This window comes from Muscardinus avellanarius (assembly GCF_963383645.1).
Source record: "Muscardinus avellanarius genome assembly, chromosome: 3".
In the NCBI taxonomy this organism is placed as follows: domain Eukaryota; kingdom Metazoa; phylum Chordata; class Mammalia; order Rodentia; family Gliridae; genus Muscardinus; species Muscardinus avellanarius.
Genome location: NC_137788.1, coordinates 67,942,448 through 67,959,698, shown reverse-complemented (window position 1 = coordinate 67,959,698; position 17,251 = coordinate 67,942,448). Strand labels below are relative to the sequence as shown.

The 17,251-nt window shown below is 39.5% G+C and overlaps 1 protein-coding gene across 6 annotated transcripts in view; it reads right to left on the bottom strand.

Moving 5' to 3' along the window:
* The window catches only part of AK5 (adenylate kinase 5), a gene marked incomplete at both ends in the record, with an annotated part of 316,611 nt that overhangs the window by 121,788 nt on the left and 177,572 nt on the right, over positions 1-17,251 (bottom strand). The gene's annotated exons all lie outside the window — the stretch shown is intronic.

The window sequence follows — 17,251 nt, the reverse complement described above, 5'->3', positions numbered from 1 at the left end:
TCAAATTATAAAAATTAGAAATGAAAAAGGAGATATCACCACAGATAGTGAAGAAATTCAAAATATTATCAGAAACTACTTTAAAAATTTATACTCCAATAGACTTGAAAACCTGGAAGAAACTGATAGATTTCTAAGCACAGTTAACCTTCCTACACTTAGCCAAGAGGACATAGCAAGCCTAAACCAACCAATAACAACCAAAGAAATAGAAATGGCAATAAAAATTCTTCCACCAAAGAAAAGCCCAGGCCCAGATGGGTTCCTAGCTGAATTCTACAAAACCTTCAGTGAACAACTAATACCAATACTGCATAACATGTTCCGGGAAATTGAAAGAGATGGAACTCTTCCAAATTCCTTCTATGAGGCCAGTATCACATTAATCCCCAAACCAAGTAAAGATACCTCAAGAAAGGAAAACTACAGACCAATATCCTTAATGAACATAGATGCAAAAATTCTAAACAAAATACTAGCTATACGCATTCAAAACTATATCAAGAGAATAATACATCATGACCAAGTCGGTTTCATCCCAGAAAAACAAGGCTGGTTCAACATACGCAAATCAATACATGTTATTCACCACATAAATAGAACCAAGAACAAAAACCACATCATCATAGCAATAGATGCTGAAAAAGCATTCGACAAAATCCAACACCCATTTATGTTAAAAACACTGCAAAAAATTGGGATAGAAGGAAAGTACTTCAACATCATTAAGGCAATATACTGCAAACCCAAAGCCAACATTATATTGAATGGGGAAAAACTGCAAGAATTTCCGCTACAATCAGGAACAAGACAAGGATGCCCACTTTCACCACTCCTTTTCAATATAGTCCTTGAGACTCTTGCTGTAGCAATCAGACAAGAGAAGGAAATCAAAGGAATTCACATAGGAAGAGAGGAATTAAAATTATCCTTATTCGCAGATGACATGATCCTTTATCTGGAAGACCCAAAGAACTCAACCAAAAGACTTCTGGACCTGATTGACAAATTCAGCAAAGTCGCAGGTTACAAAATCAACCTAAAGAAATCAGTGCCTTTTCTTTATGCCAACAACGAATCCACAATGAAAGAAATAAAAACAACAATTCCATTCACTATAACCTCAAAACCAATAAAATACCTAGGAATAAACCTAACCCAAGATGTAAAAGACCTCTACAACAAAAACTATAAAACATTAAAGAAAGAAATAGAAGAAGACCTTGGAAGATGGAAAGATCTCCCGTGCTCATGGATAGGCAGAATAAATATCATCAAAATGGCCATTCTGCCAAAACTGATCTATAGGTTCAATGCAATTCCCATTAAAATACCAGTGACATTCTTCAGAGACCTAGAAAAATCAATCATGAATTTCATATGGAGAAAGAAAAGACCTAGAATAGCCAAAGCAATTCTCAATAACAAGAAACACGCAGGAGGCATTACAATCCCAGACTTCAAACTATACTATAGAGCAATAGTAGTAAAAACAGCTTGGTACTGGCACAAAAACAGATATACTGACCAGTGGATTAGAATAGAAGATACAGAAACAAACCCACACATCTTTAGTCAATTAATCTTTGACAAAGGGGCCAAACACATACGCTGGAGAAAAGACAGCCTTTTCAACAAGTGGTGCTGGGAGAACTGGCTAACCATTTGTAAAAAGATGAATCTAAACCCCTATATCTCACCAAACACAGGAATCAACTCAAGATGGATCAAAGACTTAGAAATTAGACCTGAGACTGTGAAGCTAGTAGAGGAAAGCATAGGTTCAACACTACAACATATTGGCACAGGCAGTAACTTTCTCAACAAAACATCCAAAGCTCAGGAAATTAAAGCAAGAATAAACAAGTGGGATAACATCAAACTAAAAAGTTTCTTCTCATCAAAGGAAACTATCAATAACCTAAAGAGGAAGCCTACAGAATGGGAAAGGATCTTTACCAGCCACCATTCTGATAGGGGGCTAATATCCAGAGTATACAAAGAGCTCAAAAGACTCTACACTAGCAAAACAAACAACCCAATCAAGAAATGGGCAATTGAACTAAATAGACACTTCACAAAAGAAGAGATACAAAGGGCCAATAGATACATGAAAAGATGTTCTTCATCACTGGCCATCAGGGAGATGCAAATCAAAACTACACTGAGATTCCATCTAACCCCAGTCAGAGTAGCAAGCATAAAGAAATCAAATAACAACAAATGCTGGCTAGGATGTGGGGAAAGAGGAACTCTTTTACACTGTTGGTGGGAATGCAAACTAGTTCAACCACTATGGAGATCTGTGTGGAGATTCCTAAGAAAGGTGGGAATAGATCCACCATATGATCCAGCTATACCACTCCTGGGTATCTTTCCAAAGGAGTTGAATTCAGAGAACTACACCAACATATGCATACCTATGTTCATAGCAGCACAATTTGTAATAGCCAAAATATGGAACCAACCCAGATCTCCATCAACAGATGAATGGATAGCAAAACTATGGGAAATACACACAATGGAATTCTATTCAGCCATAAAGAAGAACAAAATTATATCATTTGAAAGAAGATGGAAAGCCCTGGAGAACATTATATTAAGTGAGATCAGCCAAGCACAGAAGAAGAAGATACATATGTTTCCTCTAATATGCCCAAACTAGGAAACACAAAGAATACCAGAGGGACTCCAGATATTGAAGGAGAAATACTAGCTAAGTTTGGATGGTAAGATAGGAGAGGAGGAAGGCCGGTCTTGATTAATAAGGGTCTACACTTGAACATGTGTAAAATTATGAATAAGACATGGTTAACCTGGACAACCATTGGTGGGGGGGGAGGAAAAATGGGGGCGGGGGGGGGAGGGCACCAAATATAGTGTAAATGTATACTATTTATGTTCAATAAAAAAATTGTTATTAAAAAAAAACCATTAATATGTACACCCCAAATCCCAGGGATTCCAAATTAATAGTTTTGAGAAAGCCCAGAAATTAGTCATTTTTTAAAACCCTCCAGGTGATTCTAAGACATAACCAGAGTTGAAAAACCACTGTTTTAGACAAAGTTGTGCTATTTTGGCCTGAATTATTGAAATAATCCTCTTTTCTCACTCTTGGAAACAGAACTAATCCAAACCAAATTATTTTTGGTTCTTTGTGACTACAGTGATACAAGGTGGTTTAAATGGAAGTTTTCCCTGGTTTTTAAAATTTAGAGTCTTATTATGTATGTCCTGTTCTTAGGCTATGTGTACTTGGGAATCAGCAGTATCTTTCCTCTTTTTTTTGGTCACTATTCTAGTAAATGAAAAAAACAATTTCAAAGAGATAAATGCACCTTACCAGGGTGCTAAGCATGTTGGGGTAAGAGCTTTTTATGTTGTTCACTTTGTTCAATGGAAAAATAATTATGATTTTTTGCAAAAATAAAATTTGTTGTTTATTAATAAAAAAAAAACAAAAAAACAGGGTCTAATGAAGTTCTGAAGAGTCTAAGTTGCTGAGGCTGGCCTTGGACTTGCGATCCTCCTGTCTCTGCCTCTCAAGTGCTGGGATTATGGGTGTGAGCCATGGCTCTGGGCTCATGTGGTTATTCTATTATCACTTGTATCTGTGGTAAGCTCTAAGATCAAGGAACTGTAGGTTTTTTTTTCCTCACCTTTGTATCCTCGGCACGTCATATAGAGGCCGACACATTAGCTTTTCTTTACAGTAGGTGCATGAATAAGTAAACTGATGGAGTTGGAAGCATGGGCATGGCCATGGGCAAAGCGCTGTGCAGTGAGAGGAGGGATCAGGAGGGAACTTGGTGAACACAGCACTTTAAGAGGGCAGGGAAGCAAACCATGTTGGGGGAAGAGACACAAAAATAATGAGCTGGGCGCGGTGGCCCATGCCTGTCATCCCGGGGCTTGGGAGGCTGAGACAGGAGGATTGCAGGTTTGAGCAACTTAGTAAGACCCTCAGCCACCTAGCAGACCCTGGTTCAAAATAAAAAATAAAATAAATAAAAATAGCTTGGGGTGTCGCTCAGAGGTAGAATGTCCCTGAGTTCAGTTATCTCACACACACACACACACACACACACACACACACACACACACACAGCAATACCATTTAATGGAGTAATGGAGCAAGGTTCTGAAGACAAGAGGGGCATGGTTAAGGACTTAGGAGGAGCTCCAGCTTGGAGACAGGTGGTAGGTACAGCTCTGTGCTGAAGCTGGTTGAATAAACAAAGGTACATATAAACTCAAGAATGAAGAGAAGGGAAGTTATGTGAACTCAATTTCTGCTAGGAATCTTCTTTACTGCCAGAGTAGGACCTAAGGCAGAGATTGGTGATGCTAATTTAAATGTAGATTAGAAGATCAAAAGAAAACCCAAAGCGTTATTCTCATTGTGAACAATCGTGGGCTGGAAGCAAAAGGCAATGATTTCACACGATATGTGAACGCACTCTGCTTTCTATACTGATACTGGAAACAGGCATTTCCTCACAGCAGATGTCTCCAGCCTTTAGGTTTATTTTCCATGATATATACAACCCTCTCTTATTTTCTGAATGAAGTAAGTAAGCCAGAGAAGAGACATTATTTCTCCTATTCTCCAATTTATTGCTGGAGTCTAGGATAATGCCTGACTGAGAACAGGTGCGCCATCTATCCTAGTTGAGTAGATGAATGAGAAAGTCTCTTTAGGAGAAATTCCCCTGTTCCCTTAAATGCAACCTCTCTGCTCACTCAGCATTCTCTGGTATGTGCTCCATTGGTCAAGGCAGGATCCATGTGTATATTCACTGTTTTACCCCTGTTCCCTAAGCAGAGCCTGACATGTAGTAGACACTCAAATAAACACCCACAGAATGAACGGCTGTGTCTCTGAGCTTCAGTGTGGAGAACACTGATGACATGGCCTGTCATCTCCATCAGTGGGTTTTTTGGTTTTTTTTTTTTTGTCTTTTGGGGAAAAGTCTCTGCTGTTATTATGGGGCAACTATTTGTTCTCCTGGATAGCTTAAGCTGCAAAGGTATAGCTCTAGGGTTTTAAGAACCTAAGCTATTGTCTTCTCTGTGTTGAGCAGGTGTTTTGTGTGAGCAAAAATGTACACAGAAAATGTCTATAGGTATTTTCCTGGATATGACCTTTGTCAACCTTATGTCATTTTTAGTTCCAGCATGCAAGCTCAGCAACTTGTTTTGCCTAGATGACTTGCCCCTGGCTTAGCTTATTGCGTATTTCATGGATTGTGACTTTGGTATTATATTTAAAAAGTAATTGCCATACTCAAAGTCATCTAGATTTTTGCCTGTGTTATTATGTAGGAGCTTAACATTTTGACATTTTACATGCAGGTCTATTATTCATTTTGAGTTGATTATTGCACAGGGTATCAGGTCTGTGTCTAGATTCTTGTTTGCATGTTTCAGTTGTTTCATCATTTATTTAAAAGACCATCTTTGCTCCATTCTATTATCTGGGCTGCTTTGTAGATCAATGGACTATATGTATGTGGGTCTATTTCTAGATTCTCTATCTGTGCTATTGATCTTTTTGTCTATTCTTCCACCAATATCACACCATCTTAGTGTAGCTTTATAATAAATATTGAAGATGATGACAGTTCTCTATGTTTTTCTCCTTCAATATCAAGTTGGCTATTCTTGGTCTCTTACTTGTTCATCTATCAGTTATTCAATAGTCACAAAGTAATTTACTATAATTTTGATTGGGATTGCATTGATTTTATAGATTTAAGTTGGAGAGAATTGATATTTTGACAATATTGAGTTTTTCTGTTCATGAACATGGGATATCTCTTTGTTTGATTAATTCTTCTTTGATATAATTCACCAGAGTTTTGTAGTTTTGTTCATATAGACCTTGTACATATTTTGTTAGATTTATACTTAAGTATTTAATTGTCTTGGTGCTAAAAAAATTATGTGTTTTTAATTTCAAATTAAAGTGATTATTGACATAATGGGGTTAATATCTACCATATTAGTTACTTTTTATGTTTATTACTCTTGTTCTTTATATCTAGTTTTGTCTTTCATACTTTCTTCCTGTGTTATATGTTGTGCTAACCAAGTACCCAATGATGGGTGCTTTATAAAGCAAAAAGGTTTACTTAGTTCCCAGATTCAAAAGCATGGCATCAACATGTTCCTTACTCTAAGAAAGGCCTTCTGCTATATTGCAGCACGACAGATAACATCATGGCAGGAGTCTGTCTCACCCCCCCCCCCACATTCTTGCCATGATGTTGTGTGTGTGTGTGTGTGTGTGTGTGTGTGTGTGTGTGCATATGGGAGGGAGAGAGAAAGAAGGAGAAAGAAAGAGCACTACTACATGACAAGATTCAGGGGAAATGTCACTGTTTTTCTAACAAAATACTCTTGCAAACACTGAGGTCTCATGAGAGCTACGCTTATCTCTTGAGGTGGTGAACCTCGCACTAGGCTCTGCTCTGCCTCTTAGAGTTTCTATCAACTGTGTGATGTGTTTCCACTGCACTGAGGACTAAGCTTCCAGCACAGGAACCTTTAGGGGACACATGTGAACCATATCTTAACAATAATCCTGTCTTTCTTTTCATTTTAATTGAGCATTTTATAGCATTCTATTTTTCTCCTTTTTAGCATATTGGTTATATTTCTTTTCTCACCTTTTGTTAGTGATTGACCTGTAATTTGCAATAATATGTATAGCTCATCTATATTTATTTATTTTTTGGTATAGGGGATTAAACCCAAGGACATTCTTAAGGATAAAACTCAAAGACATTCCTCTGAGCTACACCCTTGGCCCTTTTTATTTTTTGTTTTGAAACAGGGTCTCACTAAGTTGCAAGGCTGGCCTCAAACCTGTTATCCTTCTGTTTTAGTTTCCCTATTTTTGAGATTACAGGCATTCACCACTGTATCTGGCCTAGGGACATTCTACCTCCAAGCTATACTCCCAGCCATATTTTTTTTTTTTTTTTTTGCGGTCTGGGGATGGAACCCAGGGGCATTTGACCTCCGAGCTATACCCCCTGCCCTATTTTTTATTCTTTATTTTGAAACCAGGTCTCACTGAGTTGCAGAGGGCCTCACTAAGTAGCTGAGGCTGTCCGCGAACCATGATCCTCCAGGTCTCAGCCTCCCGAATGCTGTCCCAGCCATATTTTTATTCTTTATTTGGAAATAAGAGCCCACTAAGTTGTGGAAGGCTTCACTAAGCAGCTGAGGCTGGCCATGAAACTGTGATCCTCCCATCTCAGTCTCCCAAGTACTGGGATTACAAGTGTGTGCCACCACACCTGGTCCATATCCACTTTAAAATAACATCATACCTCTTTATAGGGAGTGTAAGTACCTTATAATGACAGAATTGTCCTAATTCCTCCCTCCTATCTCTTGTATCATCGCTGTCATTCACTTTACTTATACATGAGCATATATTTATATGCATGTTTTTATGTATGCATATGCATACATAAACATAAGCACACATAACCATATACTTTGCTATTATTATTTTGAGAGAACTATTTTCTTCCAGACTTGGCCATTGATTGACCTTCTATATTGGCTTTGGTGCCTTTGAACATGCTGCCATCCTTCATGTGTTAGATTAAGAATAAGAAAAGTAAGTTTTTATTTTACCTCACTTATTCACGTTCTGATGCTCTTCCTTTGTTTAGATGTTAGTTTCTGAACTATGTCATTTTCCTTCTCTCTAAAGAACTTTTAGCATTCCTTGTAAGGCAGGTCTACTGGCCATAAATTCCCTCAATATTTGTTGGAGAAAGTATCTCTCCCTTTATTTTTGAAGGATAATTTTGTGTGGTGCAGAATTCTAGGCTATTCCTCTCCTCCTCAGTTTTTAAATATTTTAATCCAATCCACTCTCTTTTTGCTTGCAGGACTTCTAAAGAGAAGTCAGGTGTTACTCTTATTTTTGCTCCTGTGTAGGTAAGATGTTTATTTCCCAAGACTTCTTTGATAGTCTCCACTTTGAGTATGACATGCCTAAATGACATGTTGCTTTGTTTTTGGCGTTTATCATCGGTTATATTCTCTGAACTTTGGATCTGTGGTTTAGTGTCTGGCAGAATTTGGGGGGGCGGGTAGGGATTCATAGACATTGTGGCTTCAAAGGTTGATTCTGTTCCTCTCCTTTTCTTTTCTTTCTGGCATTCCCACTATGCATACATTATACTTTTTGTAGCTGTCCCATATTTGTTGGATATTCAGTTCTATTTTTCAGAATTTTTTTCTCTTTGCCTTTTTATTTTGAAAGTTTCTTCTGTAAAATCCTCAAACTCAGAGCTTTTTCTCCTGAGCTGTGTCCAGTTTACTAATTAACCCATCAAAGACATTCTTCATTTCTATTTCAGTGTTTTTTAAAAAAAAATCTCTAGCACTTTCTGATCCTTTCTTATATTTTCTGTCTGCTTACATAATCCCTCTGTTCTTGCATGCCTACTTTTTAAACTAAACCAATTAACATATTAAAAATAGTTTTTAAAAAAATTCCTGACTTGATCATCCAAACATTCCTGCCATCTATGACTGGTTTTGATGTTTGTTTTGTCTATGAAAAATGTGTATTTTGCTTTTTGGCATGCCTTATAATTTTTCTTGATAAATGGACATGATGTACTAAGTAAAAGTAACTATAATTTAGTGGTAAAGTGTGGGGGAAGAAGGGCACTCCATAGTCCTATGATTTGCTCTCCATCTTTTGCTGAACTTGGGTCCCTGGACCATGAGAGTCACCAGTGATTCTTATTTACTTATTTGTACATATACCTTTCAGGGATGCAGGGTGGATAGGGGGAATGGAGTTGGGCATTTCTGTTCCTCCAGGTAATTTGGGCTTTGGTAAAATAGTTTCTCTTGAGGGCAAGCCTTGTTAAGAACAACAGAATGCCCTGACATCTTTCACAATAGTTATTTTTCTCTTCCTGCCAGAAGCCTGGCAGGAATATTTTTTCTGATACTCACTGTGAGCACCTGATAGAGCTCCTGGAGGTGATTTTCACAAACATGTTGGGGCCTCCCTAACACTGGCTCCCCCTGGAGATTTTAACTCCCAGATTCATCCATACTAGCCTCCAGCCATTGTCCCTGTTCAGTTTTTCCCATCCCGGCGCTGGTTCCCACAGAGCTCTGCTTGTGGGTTTCTTTCTGTTCAGGGAAGCTGAGATCCGCCTCGCTGTAGGTTCAATTTTTTTTTTTTTTTTTTTTTTTTTTTTTTTTTTTTTTTTTTTTTTTAGTGTAGTAGCTTTGTCTTATTGCCTTACTTATGTGATGGAGGCAAGGAGAATTGATGTGTGTTTGCATGTTTCTATCACTTTGAACCTCATTGTGATGTGTAATTACAGATGCACCGAGGGAAGTATACTATAAGAAAAGACTTAATTTTTCAGCATGTTCAGCTTTTTACTTGTGCTCAGGACAGAGTAGAGATTTCTAAGTTCTTTCCGTGCCAATTAGCTTCCACTTAGAGGAAGAAATTGTGGCCTTTGTCATCTACAGAGGAGCATTCGTGCCTATAGAAAGTTCAGTCTGAGCCAGGGTTGGTGGAGGGCAAAAAGGAGACTTTTATTTGAGCACTTGTTCTATACAAGGCCACTTGTACTCCAGCCTTGTACAGAGGAAACTAAGGCTCAAAAGAGGACCAGCAAGTTATCCCCCCCCAAATCTCTCTCTCTCTCTCTCTCTCTCTTCTCTCTCTCTCTCTCTCTCTCTCTCTCTCTCTCTCTCTCTCTCTCACACACACACACACACACACACACACACACACACACACACTTTTTTTTTTGGTACTGGGGAATGAACCCAGCAGCATTCTACCTCTAAGCTACACCCCCAGCCATTTTTATTTTTGTTTGGAAACAGAGTCTTGCTAGGTTGATGAGAGTCTTGCTAAAATTTGGTGGCGCTGGCCTTGGACCTGAGATCCCTGTGTATCAGCTGCCCAAGTACTGGGATTACAGACATGTGGAACCATATTTGGCACCAAAATCACACTCAAGTAGTAGAACTAGAGTTAATTTTTCATGCCTTTAAAAGAAGTTGACATTTATTGAACAAATGCCATATACCAGGCCATGGGGCAACCACGGATGATTCACAGAGCAGAACATAGCCCATGAAATGCAAGAATATTACAACGGGGTCATGGACACCAAGCATGCAGTGAGAGAAGGGCTTCCTTAAGGAGAAGGCTGGTCCTGATGGTGCATGAGTGGGGATTATCTGGGATGGACGTAAAGGGGTTCAGGAAGCTGCCCTAGAGAGGGAAGAGTCTGCAAAGTACACCCCACTTCAAGACACAGCAAATGGCTTGGTGTGGCTGCGGCAGCCAGTATGTTTTGATGATTAGCAAGGGATGAGGTTAGAGAGGGATGCAGGAGTCGGATTCTGATTTGTAGGTTTGCAGGTATTATGTTGAGATTCTGATTTAATGCTGAAATCAATAAGGGCATTTGCTAAGTTGCTGAGTCTGACATCGAACTTGCAATCCTCCTGTCTCAGCCTCCCGAGTACTGAGATTAAAGGTATGCACCACCATGCCCCATTCAAGAATGTTTTTAAGCAGTTGAAAGCTGTGACAACCTGCTTTCACAGAGGCCATCTGCATGGGTTTAGACTGGAACAGGAGACTGGTTAGAAGACTGTCCCTGTGGTTGAAGGAAGAAAGGCTGAGGCTGTGAACCAAAGCAGAGATGGAGGGGTTGGGGAGGGCAGGAGCAATCTCTGCACAAAACTGACCAGCTTCCCCACCAAGCTGATGTGGAAGTGAAAGAAAGGAGATGAGGAAGACGCCCATGTTTCTGGCTTGGGCAGCTGGGAGGGGGATGGTGGTATCATTCACTGAAATAGAGAAAACAGAAGGAAGAACAGATTTTGTGGGGGAAGATGGTGAGCTTGGTTTTGGACGTGTTAAGTTTGAAATTCACATGGGAAATCCAACTAGGGGTATTTAGTAGGCAGACATGTGCAACAGGAGCTCACCCAGGGCTCTGAGTGAAGCCAGAGCAAGGCTGTTACCAAACTTCTCAGAGGAGAACGTGTAGCCAGGCACAACTGTAATGGTGGTGCACACCCATAATCCCAGTACTTGGGAGGATGAGGCAAGAGGATCTCAGCTTTGAGGCCAGTCTCAGTAATTTAGCAAGAACATCATTCAGCAACTTAGTTCAAAATAAATGAACTGAATGGTTCAAAATAAAAAAGTAAGCCAGGTGTGGCAGCTCACCTTGTAATCCCAGCATTTGGGAGGCTGAGACAGGAGGATTGCAGTTCATGGACAGCCTCAGCTACTTAGTGAGGCCCTTTGCAACTCAGTGAGACCCTGTTTCAAAATAAAGAATAAAAATTGGGCTGGGGGTGCAGCTCGGAGGTAGAATGCCCAATCCCTAGTACCATAAAAAAAAAAAAAGGAAAAATGGCTGGATGCTGGGGTATCATGCACATTTGAATGATGGACCCAGGAAGAGTTCAGCAAGAAAACCAAGACTGAGAAAACAGAGAATTGGGGCGAGAGCACAGGAAGGAGGTGCTGAGAGCAGGGCTTCGGGCTGAGGCTGGCTGGGTGCCCACTAAGCACACCAGGAAACTCTGCTCTCCAGCCTTCTAGCCAGTGCCCAGGGCTGCTACCAGATGTGGGACAGGGTCACCTGTGGTTAGAAGCAGGTGAACCTTCCTCCTTTGGAGGTCACCACAGACGTGCCTCTGGAAGGCAAGCGCTCAGGCTTTGCGTTTTCTCTGCTACCCCGGAACAACCCAGCCCAACTAGCTCCACCTTGCTCGCAGTTGGGTTGCTGGATTTGAACCAAGGCTCTGCTTCTTACCAGCGCTGTGACCTTCAGTTAACTGCAAGATTTCTCTGGACCCTGGTGTCCTCATCAGTAAAATTGATACAATAATAGTAATATCTATCCTAAAGAGTTGTCTGAGGATAAAATTAGGAAATAAACATGAAGCACTAAGAACAATATTAAAGACTAGAATGTCAAGAATGGGGGGATGGTAAAGGCCACTAGATTATGACCGATAAGTTAAATCTACCCTGCTGCCTTTTTCTTTTATTTTGGTTCTGGTGATTGAACCTGCCACCAAGCTACAACCCAGCCCTTTTTATTTTATTTTATTTTATTTATAATAAAATTTATTTTATTTTAGTACTTTGGATTTCTTTTTTGTACCAAGAATTAAACCCAGAGGAGTTTTAACTCTGGGATATATCCCAATCCTTTTTATTTTATTTTTATTTTTATGTGGATCATATTGAGAATGACATACATTCAGACTGCTTGGTGCCCTCCCCCCACTTCCCCTCCCCTTCTCAACAATGAGTGTCCAGTTAAACCATGCTATATTCATACTTTTATACATATACAAATGTAGCTCCTCCATTAATCAACCTCAGCCTTCCTCTCCTACCCTTCCTTTCTAGCTTTGCTGAGGTTTCCCTTCCATTATCTGGAATCCCTCTGGTGTCCCTAATACTCCCTAGTTTGGGCGTATTAGATAAAACATATGTTCCTTCTCTTTCTGAGCTTACTGGTTCAGCCACTATGGAGATCAGTGTGGAGATTCCTTAGAAAACTGGGAATGGATCCCCCATATGATCCAGCTCTACTACTCTTGGGTATCTTTCCAAAGGGGTTGAAACCAGAGAACTATAGTAACATGTGCATACCCATGTTCATAACAGCACAATTCATAATAGCCAAAATATGGAACCAACCTTGGTCTCCATCAAGAGATGAATGGATTGCAAAATTATGGGAAATACACACAATGGAATTCTATTCAGCTATAAATAAGAACACAATCTTGTCATTTGCAAGAATATAGAAAGACCTGGAGAACATTATGTTATATTACTTTATCTTATTTTTGAGCCAGGGTCTTGCTAAGTTGCTGAGGCTGGCTTTGAGCCTGTGATCCTCCTGTCGTAACCTCCCTAGTACTGCATTAGAGTTGTGCACCACCCCACTGGACATGGGGTGACATTTCTAAATGGTTGAAATAGATCACATGAAAATGATTCTCTACTCATAAATAAAGTTTTGTTGTGACTTGGCCATGCTCTGCTCCTTTGTTTACATATTGTCACTGCTGCTTTTGTGCAACAATGTTAGAGTTTGAGTAGTTGCAACAAAGCCTGAGCAGTTGCTTGCAAAGCCTAAAATATTTATCATAAAGAATAATCTTGGTGGAGCAAATGGGGCTGGAATTGGGTAAGTGCTTATTGGGTGATGTGTGCATGTGTGCCTCTACCATCTTGTACTCCATTAAGATGATTAACTTAGTGAGACCCTCTGCAACTCAGTAAGGACCTGTTTCAAAATAAAGAAAAAAAATAGGGTGTAGCTTGGAGGTAGAATGCCCCTGGGTTCCATCCCTAGTCCCGCAAAAAAAAAAAAAAAAAATACATATATATATGTGTACACACACACACACACACACACACACACAATGCACCAATAAAAAAATTAAAAAATAATAAAGAAAAACCTTGGTGAATCCTGGTTTACAAGATCCAAGGCAGTTATATAAGAATATAACTGAAAAGTGTTAACTGGAATTGGGAGTGCATTAGCAGTGACCTTGATAATGGCTCTTTTGGAGCGGTGAGAGTAGAAGATAGAGTTGGAGGCAGCAGATCTGAGTTTGATTTCTGATTCTGTAACTCGTTAGCTGCGTGGTCTTGGGAAATCACTTATCTTCTACAAGTCTCAATTTTCTTAGCTGTAAATTGGGGGTGAACAGAGCTGGCTTCGTGAGTTGTTGCAGGGATTAGCAATAAACCATAAACCCTCTGCCTGGTTTACAACAGGCATTCAATACAGCAGGTGCAAGATGCAGCTTCATTTAATCTGCTGCTGCCCAGAGTGCTGTTCCTTTATAGGCAATGCCTCTGTGTGTGTGTGTGTGTGTGTGTGTGTGTGTGTGTGTGTGTGTGTGAGAGAGAGAGAGAGAGAGAGAGAGAGAGAGAGAGAGAGAGAGAGAGAGAGAGAGAGAGACACACACCACTAGGGGCCTTTTGACCTTTAGTACTTTGTTTTTGTCTTTTGTATTTTGACTCTCTACATTTTTTTTGTTTGTTTTTTACATTTTATGTTGTCTTTGTTCGAATCTTATCTCTTAACCGAATATGGTGGTGCATACCTATAATCCGAGGATCGAATTTCAAGGACAGTCTCAGCAATGTTACAAGACTTAACAACCTAGCAAGACTTTGTTTCAAGATTAAAAAATAAAAATAAAAAAAGCCGGGCCTGAGGGCGCATGCTTGTAATCCCAGCATGTGGGAGGCTGAGACAGGAGGATCAGGATTCCTGGACAGCCTCAGCTACTTAGTGAGGCCCTTTGCAACTTAGTGAGACCCTGTTTCAAAACAAAAAAAATAAAAAGTAGGGCTGGGGGTGTAGCTCAGAGGTAAAATGCCCCTGGGTTTCATTCCCAGCACTGCAAACAAACAATGAAACAAAATAAATATAAAATAAAATAAAATAAAAAGGGCTAAGGGTATTGCGTGGAGGTAAGAAAAAAGAACAACTCACCTCCTTTAATATGGGCATCCCATTTAACACTGACAATTCTATTTAATATTATAATCTATCCTTCTCAGTATTCCTAACCCCTTACCCTGATTTACACTTCCTTTTTTTTTCTTTTATTAATAGCTTATCACTTCTGACATTCTGGAGAATTACTGATTTATTATGCTTATTTATTTATTTATTTTTTTTACTGTTTGTCTTTCCTACTAGGATGGAAATTCATGGAAGTGAGAATCCTTGTAAATTTATGGAAGTGAGAATCTTTGCCTGTTTAATATGATTATATATATTCCAAATACCCAAATGTGGCACACAGTAGTGCTCAATTAATACTTATTGGGTGAATAAATGAAAAGAGTGGGAATTTTTCTTTTACTCCTCTGGACTGGATGTGTTAATTCAATCTGGGGAATTTATCTTTTTTTTTTAATCTCTGTAAAATTCACAACTATTATTGGTTAAATAACAGTCTCTGCTCCATCCTCTCCATTCTCTCCTTCTGGAACTTTTTTTTTTTTTTTTTTTTGGTGGTACTGGGGGTGGAACCCAGGGGCTTTTCTACCTCTGAGCAATACTCTCAAACCTATTTTATATTTTTTATTTGGAAACAGGGTCTCACTAAGTTGCTGAGAGCCTCATTAAATAGCTGAGGCTGGCTTTGAACCTGTGCGATCCTCCTGTCTCAGCCTCCCAAGTGCAGGGATTACAAGCATGTGCCACCACGCCTGGCTTCCTTCTGGAACTTTAAAAATACAAATGTTGGTTCATTCATCCATGCTCAAGGCCTACCAAATTCTTCCTGTACTGGACAACTATTTAGCTCTGGTCCTTATAGGAGACGTCTACTGTATCATTAAGCCTTTTCAGCTGTGTCCAGTTAACCTCTTCCTCTCCCTTCCCCCCTCCCCTTCGGTTTTCCTTCCTCCATCCTCCTCCTTCTTTTTTGGTACTGGCAATTAAACCCAAAGGCATTCTACCTCTAAGTTACATCCCTAGTCCCTTTCTAAATTAATTATTAATTATTAATTATTATTATTATTATTATTATTATTAATTTTGGTAGTACTGGGGTTCCTGGGAACCCTTCTACCTTCGGGCTACACTCCCAGACCTACCATATATATATTTTTTTTTTCTTTTTTTTTTTTTTTAATTTGGAAACAGGGTCTCTTAAGCCAGAGAGGCTGTCTTCAAACCTGTGCGATCCTCCTGTCTCCGCCTCCCAAGTGTGGGAATTACAAGCGTGGGCCACCACGCCCGGCTCTAAATTTTTATTTTGAAACAAAGTCTCCTTAAATTGCTGAGTCTAAGTTGCTGAAGCTGGCCTTGAACCTGTGATCCTCTGGCCTCAGCTTCCTAAGTACTGGGATTGTAAGTGTGCACCCCTGTGCCCAGCTTCCGGTCAACTTTTCAACCTGTTAATCGAAACCTTTTCAACAACAGTAGTTTTTGTGCCTAGAATATCTATTTTTTCTTTTTTCTTTCCATTCTTTTTTGCACTTGTTCCCTGGTTTCTAGTCTTTCCTTTATTTTTTTTGAATATTCAAAATATTCCTATATTAAGACCTCTCTCAGAGTTTCCTATTATTTCTAGCTCTTGGGGGTGTGAAGCCTCCCATTTGTTGCTGCCTGTCTTGTTAAGTGTCATTTCTTGTGCAATCTATAATTTTAGACGCAGACTGTGAGTGGTTGTTTGGCATTTGCCTCTGCTGAGGCCTTAAGAGTCAGCAACGGAAAAAGCTCCAAAAATGTGCAATATACTCCCTTACTCTAAGCGGCCCGTTCTTGAAGGTCAGGAAGGCAGGCAGCGCGGTGTTGGTGTGAGTGAACGTGCCCCAGGTTCACATGCAACTCCTTGTGCAACCTTGGGAAAATCTCTTTCTGTTTTATTTATTTAGTTTTGTCTGTGAAGTAGAAATAATAATTACTGCTTTTTAGAGATATTGTGAAGAATTAGTGAGATAATATAAGGAGCTTAGAATAATGTTTTGGATGTAACAAATGTTTACTAAATATAAAAAAATGACTATGGTAATTGTTATTATCTTTTCCTTGCATAGAGATACAAGGAAGAAGTTTAGTGCTCATGAAAATAGTTTCTGGAAATACCATGGGCAGCCAGCCATGTCTTGTGGACCCAGGTCAGATCTGTTTGTGACATATATTAGTTGCAAATGGGAACAAACGAGCATGCTCACTTGGTTTTGATTTACTGCTGAGAAGTACTGATGAGGGGTAAGAGCGTTTCAGGCATTATCCTTTTTTTTAAAAAAAATAAAGCCTAATTAGGAAGTTGGACCATTTGTCAACTAGTTGAGATCATTAAAATATAGCAATAGGAGGGATTCTTCTGCTGAGAAGAAAATGACCTAGATAGTTTTCTTTTGTTTTATTCAGGGAGAGCATATACTTAACTTCTTGGCTGTGTTTCCCTCTGTGACTGCTCCAATCCAAAGGTTAGAAATGGAACAGCAGAGCCCTGAACCTGCAGCTGAATCTCAGTATATATTTTTAGTTTATTAGGGGGGAAGGTTTGGAGACATAAGCAAATTCTTAGGCAAGGGAACCTTATTTCTGTCTCAAGTAACTTTTGACCATAAACCTTTCCTTAGTCAACTGCTATTTTGGATCTGTGGATAAGAGAGGGTTAAAGAGTAGAAGAAGGCTGTAGGCTA